Below are 13,652 nucleotides of genomic sequence, written 5' to 3'. Positions count from 1 at the left end.
AGCACACGCCGTATCGATTAAATATTAATGTTCACTCTTGTACAAAAGCGTACCGCCCGGTTTCCACACATCCTAGCCATAGAAATACAAGCGAAAAACGCAAACATTCTTTCGCTCCGTTGACACCCTCGTGGTCAGCAGATCCCCCTCGACGGCTCGATCCAGCTGAACATCTGATCAGAATTGCATGGGTACCACATACGCCAACTTTATGGCCTTATTGAAAATCTACCAATATCGGACCCTCTACATTCGACATTCCTTTTTGTGGGACCTAACAACAAACACAAGTCTCATACCTTTGGATATGTTGTAACATATTCCAACCCATGCCAACATTCTGCACCAGTAACGCCATTCGCTTCGTAGTTATGGTATGTAGGGCACTTTGCGGCCCCGTATTTCGGAAATTTCGGCGTATGGGCCCAAACGCCAAAACACGTGTCTCCTACTTTGGTCTCCCGTAACACATATCCGGACTGCAATCAAATCGGTTGTATACAAGTAACGTCATTCGCTTCCTAGTTATAGCATGTAGAACCACTTTGGGGCCCCGTATTTCGGAAATTTCTGCGTATGGGTCCAAACGTTAAAATGCGTGTCTCCTACTTTAGTCTCCCGTAACACATATCCGGACCCCAGCCAAATCGGTTGTATACAAGTAACGTCATTCGCTTCCTAGTTATGGCATGTAGGGCCACTTTGGGGCCCCGTATTTCGGAAATTTCTGCGTATGGGCCCAAACGCCAAAATTCGTGTCTCCTATTTTGGTCACCCGTAACACATATCCGGACCCCAGCCAAATCGGTTGTTTACACTTAAGACCGTTTCCTCGTAAGTCCAAATCCACTCCAAAATAGCAATCCATGGAGATTAAATGCATTGTATTAAAATCATGATGCCCCAGATAGGAATTCTAATGAACTTTTGCGTTATGACATCAGGTAGACTGACAGGAAGAAATATAGAGTGACGTCGTGATCACTTTGTGATATGGAAATGCCCCAAACACCAAGTAAACTTACAACTAAGCAGTTTTTCAAACCCAATGGCAAGCTGTCCCGTCGAAAGATAGGACATAACACAGGAGATCTTTGATGTGGCACAGAAATTGACACATTCCAATACCTAAAATGAATCCAGGCGTCAGCACTTTCCAATGGAAGAGCTTGTGACAATCTTTCAAAAGATGATATGTATATAAGTGTATGCATGCTGGTCACAATTAACGCAAAGTCATTGAAAGTAGTTGAACTGGCAATGGAGATTTCGACAGAACCCAAGTCGGCAGAATAACATTTAGGACACTGATTAAATAATGTACTGATAATGACGAAAAAACAATTTCTGAACCATAGGAAAATTTTTGTGACAGGATTAAAGCTGCTTACCTGTGATTTATTATTTTTTTAATTTACAATAAAATATTTGCTTTTAATCTTAGAAAAGTTTGATTGAAGTAAATTTGGTTTATAAAATGCAAAGTAACAGCAATGATGATACGTGTAATATTTGACGTTGTGGAAGTAGAAAAACCACCATCCTTTCCGTGGCGATGATGTCTGGAGGATAACCACATTTCGTTTCTCCACGCTTGCTTGAATTAAACTCCATATATTTTTATTGTTGTTATTATTGTGGAAGGAAATTATGTATAGCCATCCAATAAAGTAGGTGCCAGCAAGGGCTGTACGACAATATGTTAACTATGGTCGTTATTTTTATAGTACGGCTGTTTTGCAGTAGAAAAGAAACTATTAATCATTCTGGACATCTTATAATTATCATCAGATGTTATATACTTTCTGAGGCTTTTCTTTACATACTTCCTGTTTATATTCAAACGTGTGTCACAGTATGAAAAGTTTTTTTTTTTTTTTTTTTTTTTTACTCTTTTCATAGAAATTGGCCGCTTTGGACCATTGATTTAACTACTTCGTCATTGTTGAAACGCCTACTGGCGAGCAGGAGGACATGTTTCTCTGTCGATGTAAGGCATTCATTGTGTGTTTTATATGTTACGAGACATCCAATCTTCGGCATCTCACCAGCGACATTGTGTATTACGGTTTTGATCCACCTTTGTCATATCGGCTACATTATATCATATGAATAAGAAAGATGTATCTACATCAAGGGAATGATAATATGTTCTGATCTGTTGTGGCATACAGTTATCATTTTCACACTTAATTAGTAAGATTTTGCAGAACGCTAAGTCCGTGGTTGGATTATCAGTTTTTAGGGTTTGTAATACATGTTGTTTGTACGGATACACTTGCAAATATTGCCTTAAGATATTTTAATTATGAACCTTAGGTATATTTATTTTCCCATTGGTTGGTTGTTGGATATTTTCTGGAAATCTTGGAAAACGTTTCACGCACTTTTTTGACCGTGGTTTCACTAACATGCTGCCCTTCCAAAGTGACTTTTTTTGCTGGATGGCAGATTCATTCTACTTGCTCGTAAAGCCCAATGTGTGCACACTTCCACTGTTACAATCAGTGCTGAAATTACAAAGACGAGTCAAAACCCTTATCCGGAACATCATTCATGGCATATTGCACAAGATTTGGCAAGAATAGGAACAGCAACCAGACATCTGTAAGGTAACACACGTGTCACATTTTGAATATGTTTGAGATCATTAAGAGCTTTCAGAAACATAAACTATTCACATCACTCTTTCAAACGATGTGTACTTTAATTTTGTCTCGTTAGTAGTATTGATGAACATGTACCTATACAAAATCAATCAATAACATGTGCGTATCCTGTAAAATGGGATATGAAGAGAATAAAATTGAGAAATACAACTCTTAGCTCAAAGACAAAAGACATTATGGATGAGAGTATTACATTTTATATTCGTATAAAAAAACTAGAAATAACTGAAAGACTGATATAGAACTTCAATAAGTGTAAAAATTTACATTCGCGTATATTAATACGTTTTTAATGCTATGTATTAAGTTCCAAGTCACACTTACTGATATAATTAGGTCCTGTAATGCATATTCTATCTTGTTAGATCATAGAGAACAATAATCTTGCTGTTGTTTATGTTAAAAAGAAAAAACAGTTTCTTCTGTTACCTAAAGAAAACTGAAATCATGGTCTAATCAGGTCCCTGATATCAATGCTTCAATTAGTCGTATTACTTTCTTGTATTAAAATTTACACTTATTATTAAAATTTACACTCCCCCTCCGCGAAATCAAAAGGAGTTCGGTTAGTTTCAGCTAAACAAGAAGCAAATCAAACTAATGCCAGAGGAAACGTAATTCATAAAAATCGTAATTCTTCCTGATAATAACCAAAATTTAATAATCCATATCTCTCAGCTAAAAATACAAAAGATAACAAAATTAATGCCAGACTAACCTCATAAGAAATAGTCTGCGCTACCGCCCGAAGACCCCCTAACAAAGAGTATGAAGAATTAGAAGATCAGCCAGCAATTATTACAGTATACACACCTATACTTGTACAACATAAAAAAAATAACAAACCCAAAGAAAAAGTCAACATAACACTCAAATAAGGAATTCTTAACCATACCAATAAAGATAAAAATAAACTAAAAACAGGAGCTAGATAGTAAGGATAGTAATTAGATATAGTAGGGAAAACTTGCTCCTTAGTAAATAGCTTAATTGCATCTGCAAAGGGCTGAGGTAACCCACAAATACCTACCTTATTAGGTCCCCGGCGGATTTGAATGTATCCTAAAACCTTCCGTTCTAACAAAGTCAAAAATGCAACCCCGATCAAGACACAAATAATCAAAATCAAGTAAGAAACCACAACTATAATATAATGATAATACATTATTACCTGGACTCAATTCATCCATTCTTAGATCCTAAATCTAATGCACTTATCTGCCAAAGTAATTGTCTATTATTTTCATTCCCCAACAATAAATGTTACTAGTACTTGGTCCTTTCGTACTAAAGTACTATTTTTAAATAAAGGATAGAAACCGATCTGGCTCACGCCGATCTGAACTCAGATCATGTAAGATTTTAAAGGTCGAACAGACCTATATACTAAGCTTCTGCACCTAGACAAAATCTTAATCCAACATCGAGGTCGCAATCTCTCTTGTCGATATGAACTCTCAAAAAAAAATTACGCTGTTATCCCTGAGGTAACTTAGTCTATTAATCATTAATAAAGGATCATAAAAATACTTAAAAGTAATTACATTAAGAAGAGTTTATTTTATCTTCTTGTCGCCCCAACGCAATAATCAAATAGCAAATCTATTCATTAGCAAATACAAAAATTACTACTTAAACATAAAGATCTACAGGGTCTTATCGTCCTCTTAAATCATTTAAGCCTTTTCACTCAAAAGTAAAATTCAACATTACAAATAAAGACAGTTTTCCACTCGTCCAACCTTTCATACAAGCCCACAATTAAAGGACTAATGATTATGCTACCTTCGCACGGTCAAAATACCGCGGCCGTTTAAACCTCACTGGGCAGGTCAGACCTTCTATTTTAACAAAAGGACATGTTTTTGATAAACAGGCGGAGGAAATCTTTGCCGAATTCCTTTAATTATTCTCACCAATATACTAATAACACCATTATAGATTGCCTTAATTAATTTAAGACAAATAGTACAATAATAAATTAAATGCAATAAAATATGATAAATAACTCAAATAAGTTATAACAAAATTACAAATAGCTACTTCTAAGCCCACATCTTTCAGATAATATAAGACCACATTATAAATAAACAAAAGTAAAGAGCAAATCCCCCTTACTATTACTCGCAGCAAAACTATAATGAATTAAACTCACAACAAGTCTAACTGCAACTGAATTAAATTCAATTCTTGCACAACCAGATATAATGGAAATCGAAAGGCATCTCACCACTAAAACAAAATTCATAAATAATATGCCACCTATAATACCATAATATTTTAGCTCTTTCCATTTCGGGAAATAATTATATAATAATATTATTTAGTGTCCCCTGATACAAAAGGTACAATATTTCATGTTTTCTTCCTCCCAAAAAAATTTCATCTATTTAAACATTCCCTTACGGTACTAATTAACTATAATATTAACAAATTAATTCTATACCCTATACAATAACATCAATTAAAGTTGATTCACTTAACCTCAATATAAAAGCTATATATAAATAAGTGCCTCCTTCAATCAAAATAATCTGAATTGCACAGAAACCTCTTCGATGTAAACGAATAGCTCAACTAACAAGCTCTATTTTGCTCTAAACAATCTAGGCACACCTTCCGGTACGCCCACTATGTTACGACTTATCTCACCTAAACAAATGAGAGCGACGGGCGATGTGTACATATCTTAGAGCCCTACTCATAATAGCAACATAACTAATATTACATTCAAATCCACCTTCATTTAAATAATTTCATAATAAAATCCGTCTAAACATCTTATTGTAATCCATCTCCTCTTACTGATAAGCTGCACCTTGACCTGAAGTCTTCCTCAATAAAGATAATGAAGGTCCCTGACCTCTCCTTAATACCTTCAACTACGGCGGTATACAAACTGCTAAACAACAATAAGTAAAATATATCGTGGATTGTCGATTACGGGACAGATTCCTCTGAACAGCCTAAGATACCGTCAAATCCTTTGAGTTTCAAGAACATAACTACTATTACCCAGGTATTACATTTTACATTAAAAATAATAGGGTATCTAATCCTAGTTTAAAAAATAATTTCATAGCCTCAAATATAGAACTCATTATTTTAAATAATAATTTCACCTAAAAATAAATAAAACAAGCTCTTCAATTTAAATTTATAACTACAGTTTAACCATTACTAATTCTTCCCTTCAACCCCCTCGTCTCACCGCGACGGCTGGCACGAATTTCGCCGGATCTCCTTAAACCTTAACTGCTTCAAACATTAATTAATAAACAAAAACAAGTACTGCGACCAATATACTTCATTATAATCCTCAAGATAAATAACATTTACTTCTCATCCAAAAGGTTACATGTACAACTAGTTAAACAAGAGAAGAAAAGCCAGGATAATACTTTATTATTAATCTATAACGCTAAAATAAATAATTATTAATTATGTATTTAGTCTAATTAATAAAAATTAGTATTAAATAAACCCTATTTTCCCCCTTGTCTAGGATACAATTTTGTTTTTTTTCCCCCTCAAACAAAATTGTATCCTATACAAGTATATTTATTTTCTCCTCACACATATGCTGTAAAAACTAGCATATACTGGATACGTTAAGCTTATTAATATACCTTTAGCCGGTATCTCAGGTTAATTTATAGGATTTAATAGATTTTCAAGTTTTAATTATTATTAATATATAATATTCCTAAATTTAATTACTATAATAGAATATTGATCTATTTAAATTCCCATATATCGCTATAAATAATCATTAAATAATAAGATGCCTGATTAAAGGATTATCGTGATAGGATAAATCAAGTATTTCAATATACTCTTATTACATCTAAAAGAATTAAGCTTTCACCTTTGACATCAAAAATCAACGTGCACCTTACACTAAGACGTAGAAAGATAAGCTAAGATAAGCTAGTGGGCTCATACCCCGCACATGAAGATTATTCTTCTTTTTCTAATGCTCACTAATCCTAAAACTCTTTTATTCTCTACAACACTTGTGTTAGGAACCCTTATTTCCCTAACCTCCTCATCATGATTTGGTACTTGAATTGGTCTTGAAATTAACCTCCTATCATTCATCCCCCTGATTTCAAAGACCAACAATCAACGTCATACCGAATCTGCCCTAAAGTATTTTTTAGTACAAGCCATTGCAAGATCCTTACTTTTAATAGCAATCATTTTACTATATATGGGACTGCAAACTACATACTATTTAATCACTATTTCCTTACTTTTTAAAATAGGAGCAGCCCCCCTCCATTTCTGAATGCCCGAAGTAATAGAAGCCATACTCCGAATAGACTGCATTATTTTAATAACATGACAAAAACTAGCTCCTCTTGGTCTACTCTCTTACAGCCTAAAACCTACGAATCTAATTTACCTAACCCTAACTTTATCTTTAGTAGTAGGCTCAATCGGAGGCTTAAACCAAACATCATTACGCAAAATCATAGCATTTTCGTCTATTAATCACACTGGCTGAATACTTATAGCTCTACTATTAAGTGATATGGCATGATCTCTCTACTTTCTATTTTATGCCTTACTCTCAACAATAGCAGTTACTCTTTTCGCAATAAACAAAATATTTCATATCAATCAAACCTTTTCTAATAAAATCATTGTAACAACAAAATTAGCTATTTTTACTAGTCTTTTATCTCTAGGTGGCCTTCCACCATTCTTAGGATTTTTACCTAAATGAATCATTATTATAAAAACCGCCGAACAAATATCATTTATTCTTCTCACCCTAATAGTAATAACAGCACTAATTACCCTTTTCTATTACATACGAATTGCTTATGCTGCCTTCATTATTAATCACCATAACCAAACATGAACATCCTTAACGAAAAAAAATCAAGAAACATCAATTAGATCAATATTCATTATTACTTCACTAAGAGGCATAGTTATTTTACCCCTAGCTGTCAACATCCTTTAATAAAGACTTTAAGTTAAAAAACTAATGGCCTTCAAAGCTATAAATAAAAGGCGATCTTTTAGGTCTTAGTATATTAACTACTACTCCTGAATTGCAGTCCGACATCATAAATATTGACTATAAAACCTAATAGGAGGTTTACTAACCAAAAATATATTTACAATCTACCACCTAATACTTCGGCCACCCTATTTAATTTCAGTTGCAACGATGATTATTTTCTACAAACCATAAAGATATTGGTACAATATACTTGATTTTTGGGGCTTGAGCAGGAATAGTAGGAACATCTCTAAGTCTTCTTATTCGAGCAGAACTTGGTCGACCAGGTAGTTTAATTGGTGATGATCAAATTTATAATGTAATTGTTACTGCTCATGCTTTCATTATAATTTTCTTTATAGTTATGCCAATTATAATTGGGGGCTTTGGTAATTGATTAGTGCCTTTAATACTAGGAGCGCCTGACATAGCATTTCCTCGCCTAAACAACATAAGATTTTGATTACTACCTCCCTCACTAACCCTACTATTAACAGGAAGAATTGTAGAGAGTGGTGCAGGAACTGGATGAACTGTATATCCCCCTCTCTCTAGAGCCATTGCTCACGCTGGAGCCTCTGTTGACCTCTCCATTTTCTCCCTCCATCTAGCTGGTGTATCCTCAATTCTTGGAGCAGTAAATTTTATTACAACTGTAATTAACATACGAACTCCTGGAATAACCTTAGAACGAATACCATTATTTGTTTGATCTGTAGTAATTACTGCTGTATTACTTCTTTTATCTCTTCCTGTACTAGCGGGAGCCATTACAATACTGTTAACTGACCGAAACCTGAATACCTCCTTCTTTGATCCTTCGGGAGGGGGAGACCCAATTCTATATCAACACTTATTCTGATTCTTCGGCCACCCTGAAGTTTACATTTTAATTTTCCCAGGATTCGGCATAATTTCACATATTGTAACCCAAGAAAGTGGTAAAAAGGAAACTTTTGGTGTTCTAGGAATAATTTATGCAATATTAGCAATTGGATTCTTAGGATTTATTGTCTGAGCCCACCATATATTCACTGTTGGCATGGACGTTGATACTCGCGCTTACTTTACTGCAGCCACAATAATCATCGCTGTTCCTACAGGAATTAAAGTATTTAGATGAATCGCCACACTTCACGGAGCACAAATAACTTATTCACCTTCAATTTTATGGACCCTAGGCTTCATTTTCCTATTTACTGTGGGAAATCTCACAGGAGTTGTACTAGCAAACTCATCTTTAGATATTGTCCTCCACGACACTTATTATGTAGTAGCACACTTTCACTATGTACTATCCATAGGTGCCGTATTCGCTATCATGGCAGGACTCATTCATTGATTCCCCTTATTTAGAGGAACGACAATAAATCCCACATGATTAAAAATTCAATTCTTAGTAATATTTATAGGAGTAAATATCACATTCTTCCCTCAACATTTTTTAGGCCTAAGAGGAATGCCTCGTCGATATTCAGATTACCCAGACGCCTACACTACATGAAATATAGTATCAAGTATTGGCTCATTCCTCTCTTTCATCGCCGTCTTAGTGCTTGTAATTATTATATGAGAAGCCTTCGCAAGAGCTCGACCAGTAATCTTTTCAGACCAACAAACAACATCTCTAGAATGATTTCAAAACCTACCGCCTGCAGAACATAGTTATGCAGAACTTCCCCTACTAACAAACTTCTAAGGTGGCAGATAAGTGCATTGGGTCTAAGCCCCAAACATAAGAACAATCGTCTTTCTTAGAAATGGCCATTTGGAATCAGCTAGGTCTTCAAGATGCAGCATCTCCTGTAATAGAACAAATAATATTTTTTCATGATCATACAATACTCATTGTAACAATAATTACAGTTCTTGTAGGCTATCTACTAGCCTCCCTTCTACCAAACACATATATTAACCGCAACTTATTAGAAGGACAAACCTTAGAAACCATCTGAACGATCTTACCTGCCATTACGTTAATCTTCATTGCTCTTCCCTCCTTACGACTCTTATACTTACTAGATGAAATTCATCAGCCAGCAATTACTCTTAAAACAATTGGACATCAATGATACTGAAGTTATGAATACTCTGACTTCTCCTTAACAGAATTTGATTCTTACATAATCCCTATCAACGAAATAAATCCTAGTTCATTTCGCCTACTAGATGTAGACAACCGTATTGTATTGCCCATTAATATTGATATTCGTATCCTAATTACCGCTGCCGATGTTCTCCACTCATGAGCTATGCCCGCCTTTGGTATTAAGGCAGATGCCACTCCAGGACGCTTAAATCAAGTAGCAGCCAATATTACCCGTACAGGCCTATTCTTCGGCCAATGTTCAGAAATCTGTGGTGCAAATCACAGCTTCATACCAATTGTTGTTGAGGCCTGCCCTCATTCATTAAATGAATAACAAAAATAATACAAGAACTTTCATTGGATGGCTGAAAGTAAGCAATGGTCTCTTAAACCAAAAGATAGTAAAATAACAATTACTTCCAATGGAAAAATTAGTTAAATTACAACATAAGCATGTCAAGCTTAAATTACTACCTAATAGTATTTTTCTATCCCACAAATATCCCCTCTAAAATGACTCATTCTATTTATTATATTTTCTCTATGTTACCTTCTATTTGCATCTATTATATATTTTAATTCAAATACGCCCGATCCTTCCTTAAGTGACACTAATATAAAAAAAAACAACCATAAATTGAAAGTGATAACAAACATTTTTTCAACCTTTGATCCCTCTACTTCAATTATAAATATATCATTTAACTGACTTAGAACGGTAATTGGACTTCTAATCATTCCAATTCAATTCTGATTCTTACCAGGACGACCAAACATTTTATGAAATAAAATTACCTTAACTCTTCATAAGGAATTCAAAACTATTCTCGGTCCTACTAGCCATCAAGGAAGAACCTTCCTATTTATTTCCTTATTCTCCTTCATCCTGTTTAACAATTTTATAGGCCTATTCCCTTATGTATTTACCAGCTCTAGTCATCTAACTTTCACACTAACTCTTGCCCTCCCTCTTTGAATAAGCTTCATAATCTATGGTTGAATCAACCACACTCAACACATATTCGCCCATCTTGTCCCTTCTGGAACTCCGGCCCCCCTTATACCATTCATAGTATGTATTGAAATAATTAGCAACATCATTCGGCTCGGAACCCTAGCTGTTCGACTAATAGCAAATATAATTGCAGGCCATCTTCTCTTAACCTTATTAGGTAATACAGGCCCTTCCTTATCTCTCTCCATACTCTCATTACTAATAATTGGACAAATTGCCCTCCTAATATTAGAGTCTGCCGTCGCAGTAATCCAATCATACGTATTTGCAGTTCTAGTTACACTATACTCAAGAGAAGTTACTTATGTCAGCACCACAAAATCATCCTTACCACCTTGTCGATCAAAGTCCTTGACCACTTACTGGGGCCTTAGGTGCCTTAATTACAACTACAGGACTCACTAAATGATTCCACCAATATGATCCCTCCTTATTCTTCTTAGGCATATTAATTACATTATTAACTATAATTCAATGATGACGAGATGTTACTCGAGAAGGAACATATCAAAGATTACACACTTTACAAGTTACATTAGGTCTTCGGTGAGGTATGATCCTATTTATTATCTCTGAAGTATTCTTTTTTGTTTCATTTTTCTGGGCCTTCTTTCATAGCAGACTAGCACCAACAGTAGAAATTGGATCCTTCTGACCTCCAGCAGGAATTGTACCGTTTAACCCAATACACATCCCTCTCCTTAACACTGCAATTCTACTAGCCTCAGGAGTTACTGTAACATGGGCTCATCACAGACTAATAGAGGGTAATCACACTCAGGCTACACAAGGTCTACTACTCACAATTCTTCTAGGCTTATATTTTACTGCTCTACAAGCATACGAATATTATGAAGCACCATTCACCATCGCAGATGCTGTATATGGTTCAACATTTTTCATAGCAACGGGCTTCCACGGTCTTCACGTTATTATTGGTTCCACATTCCTAGCCACTTGTCTATTACGCCACCTCCTATCACATTTCTCTCCTACTCACCATTTTGGATTTGAGGCCGCTGCTTGATATTGACATTTTGTAGATGTAGTATGATTATTCCTTTACATTTCTATTTATTGATGAGGAGGTTAAGCCTATTTAATATATATAGTATATTTGACTTCCAATCAAAAGGATCATTAAATGAAATAGGCAATTAATATAATCTTAACGACCGGCCTACTAACTATTATTATTTGCTTAATTGTTATAGCCATTTCAACTCTTCTTTCCAAGAAAGTTATTAACGACCGAGAAAAAAATTCTCCTTTTGAATGTGGATTCGATCCTAAATCATCGGCCCGAATTCCCTTTTCTCTACGATTCTTCCTCATTGCCGTAATTTTCCTCATTTTCGACGTAGAAATTGCCCTTCTACTTCCAATAACAATTACTATTAACAACACTAACACATTATCCTGATCTCTGGTTAGATTAACGTTCTTAGTAATCCTCCTAATAGGCCTTTATCATGAGTGAAATCAAGGGTCTTTATTGCACTTATTACAAATTATCACTTTGATTTTCGGTATTTGTAAAAATTATTCCAAATTATAAAGTTCAATGTACAATGTTCAATTAGGCCAATGCACGGGAACAAGGAAGGAAATTTAAAAGATAAAACAATACGAAAACATTATACTCAAACAGAATGTAAATGCAAACGCATGGATATCTCGTAACGCAAACTGCGAGAAAACACTGACTTTGTAATTTCCTGTGTGTTTTCAAGGAATGCTTGGTAGAATCACGAGTTGTCAAAAAAAATCTTCTTATGTAAACATATTGAGCAAGCCATAAGGTGACAAACGTCTGATGTTACAATAATAATAATAAAAGAACCCAATTCAGGATGAAAAGGAGCGATGAAAACACGGAAGTGTTAAGTTCTATAAAACGTTGTGATTGAGAGATTTCGTGGTCTTTCTACCTTATCCTTGCTGGAAGTCTGTTAGACGTGGTCTTCGTCTTTAGTTTCAGCTTCAACATTCTAATAATTAGGCGTTGGCTGTTGGTCGCCACTCAGACAGTACAACTCAGTTTCTTGTCTTGACACTGAGTCAGATCTACGTAGATACTGAATGTTAGTTACTGTACGCTCAAAGATGTAATCCGATATCAATAGATACTTCTTAATCTGATCAAGTCAACATAAAGAGGAAGATAGAAACCATCACCTTCATCAGGTTCATGGACACAAATTTGGAGTAACCAGCTCCATCTATCCGGAGACAAAGAAGAAGACGGCAGACGTGCTCCAGGACCAGTTGGAAGTTCAAGGTTAGTCTTGTTCATGTGTACAGTTGAATTCCTTAGCAAACCGTGTAATCAATCCAGACACTTGAAAAAACACACTTTTCAAACATTTCTGAAGAATTTAGAATCACATTAAATTTCCTAGAACCAAAATGCATTCATGTTTTCATTTACACATTATACAGCGAACCACACGGAGTTAGGCTGGTTTGGAGTTACTACCCACAACGGAGTGTGGGTGAAAATCGTTCACTCTTATTGGTATTGAAAATAAATAATTGATTTCGCCCTCCAACTGATACCAAAGAGAGTTGGAACGAAAGTCTCAATTATTAGTGCAAAAGCAACTATATCAAGTAATTATTTAATTACTTCAGTATCGTTTACCAGCGTTTATCATACAGTAAAAACCTACAGCATTATGCGAAACTGCAGATCTCAAAAATATTTGTTTTCTCAGGCAGTGAGTGCGACATTCTAAACGAGGAGCTTTGTTATTATAAATCCATCCTTAAACAGTTCATTATAATGGCAAATAATTGCTTAATGCAGGTGCAAATACGAGGGTCGATCCTTAGCCAAATAATTTTGTGATAGACAACATC

At 35.0% G+C, this 13,652-nt stretch overlaps 1 pseudogene; it reads left to right on the top strand.

Annotated features, from left to right (window-relative positions):
- The first annotated feature begins 9,446 nt into the window (after positions 1-9,446).
- Positions 9,447-10,109, top strand: LOC145681473 (cytochrome c oxidase subunit 2 pseudogene; annotated as a pseudogene).
- Positions 10,110-13,652: the final 3,543 nt, after the last annotated feature.

The sequence above is a fragment of the Thermobia domestica genome, chromosome 3 (assembly GCF_964235325.1).
Source record: "Thermobia domestica chromosome 3, izTheDome1.hap1.1, whole genome shotgun sequence".
NCBI classification, from domain to species: Eukaryota; Metazoa; Arthropoda; class Insecta; order Zygentoma; family Lepismatidae; genus Thermobia; species Thermobia domestica.
Note: the sequence above shows the minus strand (reverse complement) of the source record. Positions and strands in the feature narration are given on the sequence as shown.